We start from the raw sequence: 11,589 nt of genomic DNA, 5'->3' as shown, positions 1-11,589 counted from the left end.
GATGTTGCCAGTCCATGCAGCTTCTCCCCGACGCCCTTCACAACCCTGTATAGAGCCTGGAGCTGCGCCTCAGATTTGGGGGCCTTGTTAGTGTTCAAATCTGTGGCGAGTCCAAGTGTCCGCTCTGCTGCGTCATTGACAACTGGGAGTTTGGCCACAACTTCCTTGCCATGACGATAGCTGTCTGAGGTGGGCCACTGTGCAACGGGGAGCTTGACAAAACTGGAGTCAATACCCAAGAGTTCAAACATGCTCCAAGAGTCGTAACCAACAAAGTCTTTGAGGGCTTTACTCCCCAATTGCTGTGAGGCTGGCATCTCCTGTATCATGTTATGTGCAGTCCCATGGTACCTGAGCATAGCCCTTCTCATAGTCTGCTTGTCAGATGACGTTCTGTCCGAGAAGAGTGCCAAAGAGACCAATCTCTCTGAGAGGTACCACAAATGGTTTTGTAGCTTCTCTCGGGCCACAGTCACAAAGGACAGAAATTTGGCAGGCCACTTTGTTGGATTCTTTGCGATACTGGCCTCAGCCTTGAGGAGGTTCTTCATCAGGTACATGTCGTTAGATGGTGCATCTGCAGCACTGGTACATGTCAACCACGCTTTAGTGTAGACGACTGACATGAATGCAGCGAGACTGGTTATGTCTTCCAGCTCTTCGGGTGTGTAGATATCTCCCAGCTGCCAACGGAAGAGTGCCACCTTTATAGTGTATAAAGTCTTGCTCATCCAACGGGCGTGGTGGAATGCCCCAGGAGCTTTGATAGCGATGGTCCTCATACCATCAGGGACAGTCCCTCCAATAAACAGCAGTGTGAGGTGTGCCAGCTCCAGGTAGTCGTGTCGAAGACTCTCCTTTGTGCTATTGTCCATCCACGTCTGAAGGAAGGTGATGGTGGCATGTACATGGCCAGCCAGCTCTCTCTGTTGAGCAGACACCTCGACCAATGTGTAGTTGCCCTGGTCCAATTCACTCCAAGTGTTGAGCAGTCGCTTGAACAGCTGTTCATTAGGTCCTGTGGTGGGGCCATACACTATTGAGCAAGACGCCCCTCCAACCAATTCGTGGATGTGGTGCCGACACGCCAGTTGCAGAAGACTCCTGCCAAACTCAGTCTCCAGTCTTACTACGACTCCACTCTTGACCCCAGAGTTCACTGCCGTTGTATCGAAGACAAGAGCGCCTATCCTTGATGTGTGCAAGAGCGCCTTGAACGCCCTGATGAATGGTTACAGTAACAACCGAAAGCAGGCATTAAAATTAATGATTGTAAGCTGCTTTTGTTAACTTTTTTTTTATTGAAATGAAGATGGCCAAATTTAAACAACGTTATAACAGTTATAAAAACTGGACAATACAAGGTTCTAAAAGACAATTTAAAGTAAATTTAATCTGATTAATGGTTATTCTATGATTAAAAAGCAAAATTTTCAATTTTTTTCCATAAATATGCTTGAAATTTCAGACAAAAATCAGTTTTTTGGATAAAAGTGGTATTGAATTGTGTCACAGACATTGTTAAGCTATCCAATCATCCTTGGCTTTCAATTCTGCATCTTTTGGTACCAGAATCAACTCTGGGGGTCAAACACAGCTTGAGAAATCGTCAATTTAGGCATTTTTTGAGTCGTCTGTAACTGTTGCTATGGTAACGGGCTGTCTGACCGTAAAACGTCAATATTTTTGAATTTTTTTTTCATGATTTTGTTCCTGATACTCACTCACAACTTTTAGGTAAATTACATTGAATTAGGAAAATCACCTCCGATTTGGCCCAGCCTACCGGGCAGGCTCGCCCTCAACTTGCCAGGCCGCAGCCAGGACGCTGGGCCACGCCCCCTCTCGCCTTTCCTGGGCAAACGCTCCGGGATAATATGTATATATATTGCTGCCCGATAAACGGGCTTTTCAGAGTGCCTGAGTGTTTGGTTTGATTAAAGCAACTCGGATGAATTCCAGCTTTTTGTCGCGTCCATTCTTCCGATCGACGTGGGAGCCCCAGCTCCTTCATTGGTGACCTACCGACATGGACACGGCAGTCGCCCTTAAACTGCCTACCTTCTGGGAGGCTCACGCGGCGGTTTGGTTCGCACAGGCGGATTCCCTGTTCGCCCTGCGAGGCATCACGGCCGACGACACCCGCTTCCACCATGTGGTAGCAGCGCTCGGTTCGGCCACCGCGGCCCGCGCCCTGAGCCTCCTCGAGAGCCCGCCAGCCGCTGACAAATACGGCGCGATTAAGAAGCTTCTCCTCGACGCTTTCGCCCTCCCATCGGCGGAGCGCGCACGGCGCCTGCTCGACCTGCCCGAGCTCGGCGACACGCGCCCTTCCGAGCGAATGGACTACATGCTTTCACTGCTCGGCGAGCACTCTCCGGCATTCCTGTTCCGGGAGCTGTTCCTCCGTCAGCTGCCTAACCCGGTACGCCTCGCCCTGGCAAGCACGACGATCACAGATCCCCGGGCCCTTGCCAGAGAAGCCGACAAGATCTCCGCCGCAGGACAGCGCATCGCAGCGGCGACATGGGACCCACCGCCGTCCGACGCAACACCCATGGCGCCCGAGCACCCGGCACGGTCGATGACCGAACTGCCGACGCAATTGGCGGCCGCTACACCGAGCCGACCACCTCCAGCACGACGACCGGGGCCTCCACCTGACCAAGCGTGGTGTTACTATCATGCCAGGTTCGGACAGAAGGCCCGGACATGCCGACCCCCGTGCACCTTCGGCAGGCCGGGAAACGGCCGGGCCGGCGTTCATTACCAGCCATGAGCGCCGGCCACACGGGCAACTTACTGTTCATCACGGATAAAGCGTCCGGACGGCGCTTCCTGTGCGACACCGGCGCCCAACTGAGCGTCATACCCGCCTCTGACCAGGACAGGCAATCCGCGGTTTGCGGCCCCTCCTTGGTTGCGGCCAACGGATCGACCATCCGCACCTTCGGCCCGCGCAACGTCACCCTCTGCTTCGGCGGCCAACGCTTTGCTTGGACGTTTGTAACCGCAAACGTGCCCATGGCTCTGCTAGGCGCCGACTTCCTCTGCGCACACGGACTGCTGGTGGACGTCCAACGGTGTCGTTTAATCAACGCCGAAACCTTCAGCTCCCTGGTATGCACATTGAGCAGCTCCGCGCCGACCGAGCTGGCATGCGCCGTCCCGGCGGCGAACGAGTTTGCTCGCCTGCTCACGGAGTTCCCGGCCCTCACGCGGCCGACGTTTTCGGCCGTCGCAGTACGGCATGGGATCGAGCACCACATACCAACCACGGGCCCGCCGGTCTACGCCAGGGCCCGCCGCCTCGACCCAGCCAAGCTCGCCATGGCGAAGGCCGAATTCGACGCGTTGGAGCACCTCGGCATCGTGCGGCGCTCCGATAGCGCATGGGCCTCGCCACTGCACATCGTGCCAAAGCCGGGGGGTGGATGGCGCCCGTGTGGTGACTACCGCCGTCTCAATGACGCTACCACCCCCGACAGGTACCCGATCCCGCATATCCAAGACTTCTCCGCCCGTCTGGCGGGACGGGTCATTTTTTCGAAAATTGATCTCATACGGGGATATCACCAGGTACCTGTCAGGGCGGCCGACGTCCCTAAAACGGCAGTCATCACGCCGTTCGGCTTATTCGAATTCTTGCGGATGCCGTTTGGTCTCAAGAACGCGGCTCAGGCGTTCCAGCGCTTGATGGACGGCGTGCTGCGTGACCTGCCGTTCCTTTTCGTTTACCTGGACGACATCCTCGTCGCCAGCACGTCCCGGGCCGAGCACCTCCTCCACCTCCGAACACTGTTCGGGCGCCTCAGCGAGCACGGCCTCATCGTCAACCCGGCCAAATGCCACTTCGGCACGACGGCCGTTGATTTTTTGGGCCACCACATCACCAAGAACGGGGCCGTGCCACTGCCAACCAAGGTCGAGGCCATCACCACGTTCCTGCGTCCCCGCACCATAAAGGCCCTGCAGGAATTCCTGGGAATGGTGAATTTTTATCACCGCTTCGTGCCCCGCGCTGCTCAACTCATGCGGCCCCTCCACGAAGCCCTCCGGGGCAAGCCGGCCAAGCACGACATCGCCTGGTCCGCAGCAATGGATGCGGCCTTCCAAAGCTCAAAGCGGGTCCTCGCCGACGCAACACTGCTCGCTCACCCGGTGCTCAACGCTCCCATCGCCCTCACCACGGATGCCTCCGACTACGCGGTGGGCGCCGTACATGAGCAATGGGTGAACGGGGTTTGGCAGCCACTCGCTTTTTTCAGCCGGCAGCTCCGGCCGAACGAGCTCAAATACAGCACGTTTGACCGGGAGCTCCTCGGTCTACACCTGGCCGTCCGCCATTTCCGCCACCTCCTGGAGGGCCGACCTTTCACGGCGTTCGTCGACCACAAGCCGTTGGTTTACGCCATGGCCAAGGTCACGGAGCCGTGGTCGGCCCGCCAACAGCGCCACCTCTCCGCCGTGTCGGAGTTTACCACGGACATCCGGCATGTCGCCGGCAAAAACAACGCTGTGGCCGACTGTCTTTCCCGGGCCAGCGCGAGCGCGGTCCACCTGGGCGTGGACTTTGCGCTTATGGCGGCGGACCAAACCACCGACACCACGGTGCAAGCCCTCCGGGCGGCGGACACGGGCCTCCGCCTGGCCGACATCCCCTTTGCGGACACTGTCCTGCTCTGCGACGTCTCCCATGGCCAGCCTCGCCCCATCGTGCCCGTCACCTGGCAACGCCGCATCTTCGCCTCCCTCCACGGCCTTTCCCACCCGGGCCGGAACGCTTCCCAGAAGCTGGTGTCGGCGCAATTCGTCTGGCACGGCCTTCGTCGGGACGTCCGCGATTGGACCAGCACCTGCACGGCCTGCCAACGGGCCAAGGTCCACCGACACACCCAGGCCCCGCTGGCACCTTTCACTGTGCCCAAACGACGTTTCGACCACGTCAACGTGGATCTGGTGGGCCCCCTCCCCCCGTCACGGGGGTTCACACACCTGCTCACCATGGTGGACAGGACCACCAGGTGGTCGGAGGCCGTTCCCCTCGTCTCCACCACCACCGCCGACGTGGCGCAGGCTTTCATCGCCACCTGGGTCGCCCGCTTCGGCGCACCGGCGGACATCTCGTCAGACCGCGGACCACAGTTCACCTCCGAGCTGTGGGGCGTGGTCGCCCGCAACCTGGGGGTCAAGCTCCACCGTACTACGGCCTACCACCCCCAAGCAAACGGGTTGTGCGAGCGATTCCACCGCTCCATGAAGGCCGCGCTCATGGCCGGCCTTCAAGACGGCGGTTGGGCCGACCGGCTGCCGTGGGTCCTTTTGGGCCTCCGCACGGCCCCCAAGGAGGACCTCCAGGCATCTACCGCCGAGCTTGTCTCTGGCCAGGCGCTACGCGTCCCGGGCGAATTCGTGGCCGACGCTACCAGTCCCTGGTCCGCAGCTCACCAGCGCTCGGACCTCCAGGAGGCCGCCCGACGGTTTGCCCCCGTGCCAACATCCCACCACGGTGACCCCCAGTCCTACGTCCCCCCAGCACTTCGCACAGCGGAGTATGTTTTTGTGCGTCACGACGCACATCAGGGGCCACTCCGGCCGCCGTACGACGGGCCCTTCCGGGTGCTGCGCCGGGACGACAAGTCGTTCGTCATCAACATCGGCGGCAGGTCGGACCGGATTGCGGTGGACCGCCTCAAGCCGGCGCACGTGGACGTCGACCACCCACCACGGGTGGCCCTTCCGCCGCGGCGAGGCCGCCCCCCGTCCACGGTGCCCCCCACTCGACCGCCCACCACCACACCGGACCCCCTCCCACGACCCGCCAGAGGTCGCTTCGGCCGGGTCATCAGGACCCCCCTCAAATTGACCCTGCCGGTGCAAGTCGATTCTGGGGGGACGTGTGTAGCAGCTACCGCTGGGTTTTCACAGTCGCCTTGCACCTATCAAGGACGCGGAGCGATCACCATGCCGGGCTCGTCCAGGACGCCCGGGCAGGCCCGCGCTCAACTTGCCAGGCCTCGGTCGGGACGCCCGGGCATGCCCGGGCAGGCTCGCCCTCAACTTGCCAGGCCGCAGCCAGGACGCTGGGCCACGCCCCCTCTCGCCTTTCCTGGGCAAACGCTCCGGGATAATATGTATATATATTGCTGCCCGATAAACGGGCTTTTCAGGGTGCCTGAGTGTTTGGTTTGATTAAAGCAACTCGGATGAATTCTAGCTTTTTGTCGCGTCCATTCTTCCGATCGACGTGGGAGCCCCAGCTCCTTCACTTCTATTTATTATGTACCTGAAGGAACTGCGCTCCAACGCGAGTCGAAAGAATTGACGCGACCAAAGACGGAATTCGTCCGAGTTGCTTTATTGAAACAAAACAGCTCAGGTATTCTGACAAGCCCGTTTATCGGGCAGCAATATATATACACATTTATGTCGGGAAGTTTGCCCGGCAAAAGCTATACCGGGCATGCCCGGGTGTCAAGGGCGAGCCTTGGAAAGGCGAGTCTGGACCTGCCCGGGCGTGTTTGGCTGCGGCCTGGCAAGTCGAGGCTGGGCATGCCCGGGCGCTCTGGGCGAGCCCTGGAAAGGCGATAGCGGGCATGCCCGGACGCTCTGGGCGAGCCCTGGAAAGGCGAGAGCAGGCATGCCCGGGAAAGACGAGACCGGGCGTGCCCGGGAGGTTCGGGCGTGCCCGGGAACAGTGAGTCCGGGCATGCCCGGGAGAGGCGCGTCTGGCCGTGTTCTGGCCGGTGCAAGGCGATTGTGTGCATCCAGCGGTAACCGCTACACACGCCCCTCCAGAATCGACCTGCACCGGCAGGGTCAATTTAAGGGGGATCCGGATGACCCGGCCGAAGCGACCCCTGGAGGGTCATGGGGAGGGGTCCGACGTGGTGGTGGGTGGTCGAGCGGGGGGAACTGTGGACGGGGGGCGGCCTCGCCGCGGAGGAAGGGCCAACCGTGGTGGTCGGTCGACGTCCATGTGCGCCGGTTTGAGGCGGTCCACAGAAATCCGGTCCGGTCGGCCGCCGAAGTCGACGATGAAAGGCTTGTCGCCCCGTCGCAGGACCCGGAAGGGCCCGTCGTACGGCGGCCGGAGTGGCCCCCGGTGCACGTCATGACGCACAAAGACGTACTCCGCTGTGCAAAGCGCCGGGGGGACGTAGGACTGGGGGCCACCGTGGCGGGACGTCGGCACGGGGGCAAATCGTCGGGCGGCCTCCTGGAGGTCCGAGCGCTGGCAAGCGGCGGACCAGGGACTGGTAGCGTCGGGCACGAATTCGCCCGGGACGCGGAGCGGCTGGCCGTAGACGAGCTCGGCGGCGGACGCCTGGAGGTCTTCCTTGGGGGCCGTGCGAAGGCCCAAAAGGACCCACGGCAGCCGGTTGGCCCAACCGTCGTCCTGAAGGCCGGCCATGAGTGCGGCCTTCATGGAGCGGTGAAACCGCTCGCACAACCCGTTGGCTTGGGGGTGGTAGGCCGTGGTGCGGTGCAGCGTGACCCCCAACGAACGGGCGACCGTGCCCCAAAGCTCAGACGTGAACTGTGGGCCGCGGTCGGACAAGATGTCCGCTGGTGCGCCGAAGCGCGCGACCCAGGTGGCGATGAACGCCTGCGCCATGTCGGCGGTGGTGGTGGAGGCGAGGGGCACGGCCTCCGGCCACCTGGTGGTCCTGTCCACCATGGTGAGCAGGTGGGTGAACCCCCGCGAGGGGGGCAGGGGACCCACCAGGTCCACGTGGACGTGGTCGAAACGCCGTTCAGGCACGGCGAAAGGTGTCAGCGGGGCCTGGGTGTGGCGGTGGACCTTGACCCGCTGGCAGGCCGTGCAGGCGTTGGCCCAGTCGCGGATGTTTCGTTTCGTCGACGAAACGCGCCGACACCAGCTTCTGAGAAGCTTTCCGGCCCGGGTGAGAAAGGCCGTGGATGGAGGCGAAGATGCGGCGCTGCCAGGAAACGGGCACGATGGGGCGAGGCTGGCCCTGGGAGACGTCGCAGAGCAGGACGGTGCCCGCGAAGGGAATGTCGGCCAGGCGGAGGCCCGTGTCCGCCGCACGGAGTGCCTGCACCGAGGTGTCGGTGGTCTGGTCGGCCGCCATGAGCGCGAAGTCCACGCCGAGCTGGACCGCGTTCGCGCTGGCCCGAGAAAGACAGTCGGCCACGGCATTGTCTTTGCCGGCGACGTGCCGGATGTCCGTGGTGAACTCCGACACGGCGGAGAGGTGGCGCTGCTGGCGGGCCGACCACGGCTCCGTGACCTTAGCCATTGCGTAGACCAACGGCTTGTGGTCGACGAAAGCCGTGAACGGGCGGCCCTCCAGGAGGTGTCGGAAATGGCGAACGGCCAGGAATAGCCCGAGCAGCTCGCGGTCGAACGTGCTGTAGTTTAACTCGTTCGGCCGGAGTTGCCGGCTGAAAAAAGCGAGTGGCTGCCAAACCCCGTCCACCCATTGCTCATGGACGGCGCCCACCGCGTAGTTGGAGGCGTCCGTAGTGAGGGCAATGGGCGCGTTGAGCACCGGGTGAGCCAGCAGCGTTGCGTCGGCGAGGGCCCGTTTGGCGCTGGCGAAGGCCGCGTCCATGGCCGCAGACCAAACAATGTCATGCTTGGCCGGCTTGCCCCGGAGGGCCTCGTAAAGGGGCCGCATGAGCTGAGCAGCGCGGGGCACGAATCGGTGATAAAAATTCACCATGCCGAGGAACTCTTGGAGGGCCTTGATGGAACGGGGATGCGGGAACGTGGTGATGGCCTCGACCTTGGTCGGCAGCGGCACGGCCCCGGTCTTGGTGATGCGGTGGCCCAAAAAGTCAACGGTCGTCGCGCCGAAGTGGCATTTGACCGGGTTGACAATTAAGCCGTGCTCGCTGAGGCGACCGAACAGTGTTCGGAGGTGGAGGAGGTGCTCGGCGCGGGACGTGCTGGCGACGAGGATATCGTCCAGATAGACGAAAAGAAACGGCAGGTCGCGCAGCACGCCGTCCATCAAGCGCTGGAACGCCTGGGCCGCGTTCTTGAGGCCAAACGGCATCCGCAAAAATTCGAACAGGTCGAACGGCGTGATGACGGCCGTCTTCGGGACGTCGGCCGCCCGGACAGGTACCTGGTGGTAGCCCCGTATCAGGTCAATTTTCGAAAAGATGACCCGTCCCGCCAAACGGGCGGAAAAGTCCTGAATATGCGGGATCGGGTACCTGTCGGGGGTGGTAGCGTCGTTGAGACGGCGGTAGTCGCCACACGGGCACCATCCACCCCCCGGCTTTGGCACGATGTGCAGTGGCGAGGCCCACGTGCTATCGGAGCGCCGCACGATGCCGAGGTGCTCCAACGCGTCGAACTCGGCCTTCGCCACGGCGAGCTTGGCCGGGTCGAGGCGGCGGGCCCTGGCGTAGACCGGCGGGCCCGTAGTGGGTATGTGGTGCTCAATCCCGTGCCGCACCGCGACGGCCGAAAACGTCAGCCGCGTGAGGGCCGGGAATTCCACGAGCAGGCGAGCGAACTCGTTCGCTGCCGGGAGGGCGCACGCCAGTTCGGTCGGCGCGGAGCTGCTCATCGTGCACGCCAGGGAGCTGAAGGTCTCGGCATTGACAAGGCGACGACGTTTGACGTCGACCAGCAGCCCGTGCGCGCAGAGGAAGTCGGCGCCCAGCAAAGCCATGGGGACGCAGGCGGTCACAAAAGTCCATTGAAAACGCTGGCTGCCGAAGCAGAGGGTGACGACGCGTGGGCCGAAAGTGCGTATGGCCGAGCCATTAGCAGTGACCAAAGAGGGGCCGCAAACGGCGTCCCGCCTGTCCTGCTCGGAGGCGGGTATGACGCTCATTTGGGCACCGGTGTCACACAGGAAACGCCGCCCAGACGCTTTGTCCCGAATAAACAGCAAGTTGCCCGAGTGGCCGGCGCTCATGGCTGGGAATGAACGCCGGCCCGGCCGTTTCCCGACCTGCCGAAAGTGCACGGGGGCCGGCACGTCCGAGCCTTGTGTCCGAACCTGGCGTGGTAATAACACCACGCCCGGTCAGGTGGAGGCCCCGGCCGTCGTGTCGGAAGCTGGCGGTGCGGCGTGGCGGCCGCCAGTTGCACCGGCAGTTCGGCCTCCAACCGCGCAGGGCGCTCGGGCATCGTGGGCGTCGCCTCGGACGGCGGCGGGCTCCAGGTAACCGCGCCGATGTGCTGGCCCGCCGAGGAGATCTTATCGGCTTCCCTGGCGAGGGCGCGGGAATCCGTGATCAACGTGCCAGCCAGGGCGAGGCGTACCGGGTGAGGCAGCTGGCGAAGGAACAGCTCGCGGAACAGAAAATCCAGAGAGTGCTCACCGAGCAACGAGAGCATATAGTCCATGCGCTCTGACGGGCGCGTGTCGCCGAGCTCGGGCAGAGCGAGCAGGCGCCGTGCGCGTGCTGCCGGTGAGAGGGCGAAAGCGTCGAGGAGGAGTGTCTTCAGCGCGTCGTATTTGTCAGCAGCCGGCGGGTGCTCGAGGAGGCTCAAGGCGCGGGCCGCGGTGGCGGAACCGAGCGCCGCCACAACATGTTGGAAGCGGGTGTCGTCCGCGGTGATGCCTCGCAGGGCGAACTGAGTGTCCGCCTGAGCGAACCAAACAGCCATGTGAGCCTCCCAGAAGGTAGGCAGTTTAAGCGTCACTGCCGTATCCATGTCGGTAGGTCACCAATGAAGGAACTGCGCTCCAACGCGAGTCGAAAGAATTGACGCGACCAAAGACGGAATTCGTCCGAGTTGCTTTATTGAAACAAAACAGCTCAGGTATTCTGACAAGCCCGTTTATCGGGCAGCAATATATATACACATTTATGTCGGGAAGTTTGCCCGGCAAAAGCTATACCGGGCATGCCCGGGTGTCAAGGGCGAGCCTTGGAAAGGCGAGTCTGGACCTGCCCGGGCGTGTTTGGCTGCGGCCTGGCAAGTCGAGGCTGGGCGTGCCCGGGCGCTCTGGGTGAGCCCTGGAAAGGCGATAGCGTGCATGCCCGGACGCTCTGGGCGAGCCCTGGAAAGGCGAGAGCGGGCATGCCCGGGAAAGACGAGACCGGGCGTGCCCGGGAGGTTCGGGCGTGCCCGGGAACAGTGAGTCCGGGCATGCCCGGGAGAGGTGCGTCTGGCCGTGTTCTGGCCGGTGCAAGGCGATTGTGTGCATCCAGCGGTAACCGCTACATACCTACATATTGCTTACAATGTGTAAGCAAACCCCACTAGTACACATGTACAGTGCCTTCAGAAAGTATTCACACCCCTTGACTTTTTCACTTTTTGTTGTGTTACAGCCTGAATTTAAAATGGATTGAATTCAGATTTTCTTGTCACTGGTCCACACATAATACCCCATAATGTCAAAGTGGAATTTGTTTTTTAGAAATTTTTGCAAAATAATTAAAAATGAAAAGCTGAAATGTCCTGAGCCAATAAGTATTCAACCCCTTTGCTATGACACTCCAAATTGAGCTCAATTGTATCTAATTTCCTTTGATCATCCTTGAGATGTCTCTAGAACTTCATTGGAGTCCACCTGTGGCCAATTCAATTGATCGATATGACTTAGAAAGAAACACACCTTTATATACAAGGTCCCACAGTTGACAGTG

General features: G+C 61.2%; 1 long non-coding RNA gene across 2 annotated transcripts in view; it reads left to right on the top strand.

Annotated features, from left to right (window-relative positions):
• Positions 1-11,589, top strand: part of LOC137434061 (uncharacterized) — a 60,791-nt gene that overhangs the window by 1,444 nt on the left and 47,758 nt on the right. The gene's annotated exons all lie outside the window — the stretch shown is intronic.

Source organism: Myxine glutinosa, chromosome 1, assembly GCF_964187855.1.
Source record: "Myxine glutinosa chromosome 1, kmMyxGlut1.1, whole genome shotgun sequence".
NCBI classification, from domain to species: domain Eukaryota; kingdom Metazoa; phylum Chordata; class Myxini; order Myxiniformes; family Myxinidae; genus Myxine; species Myxine glutinosa.
This window is presented reverse-complemented; position numbering and strand designations above follow the sequence as displayed.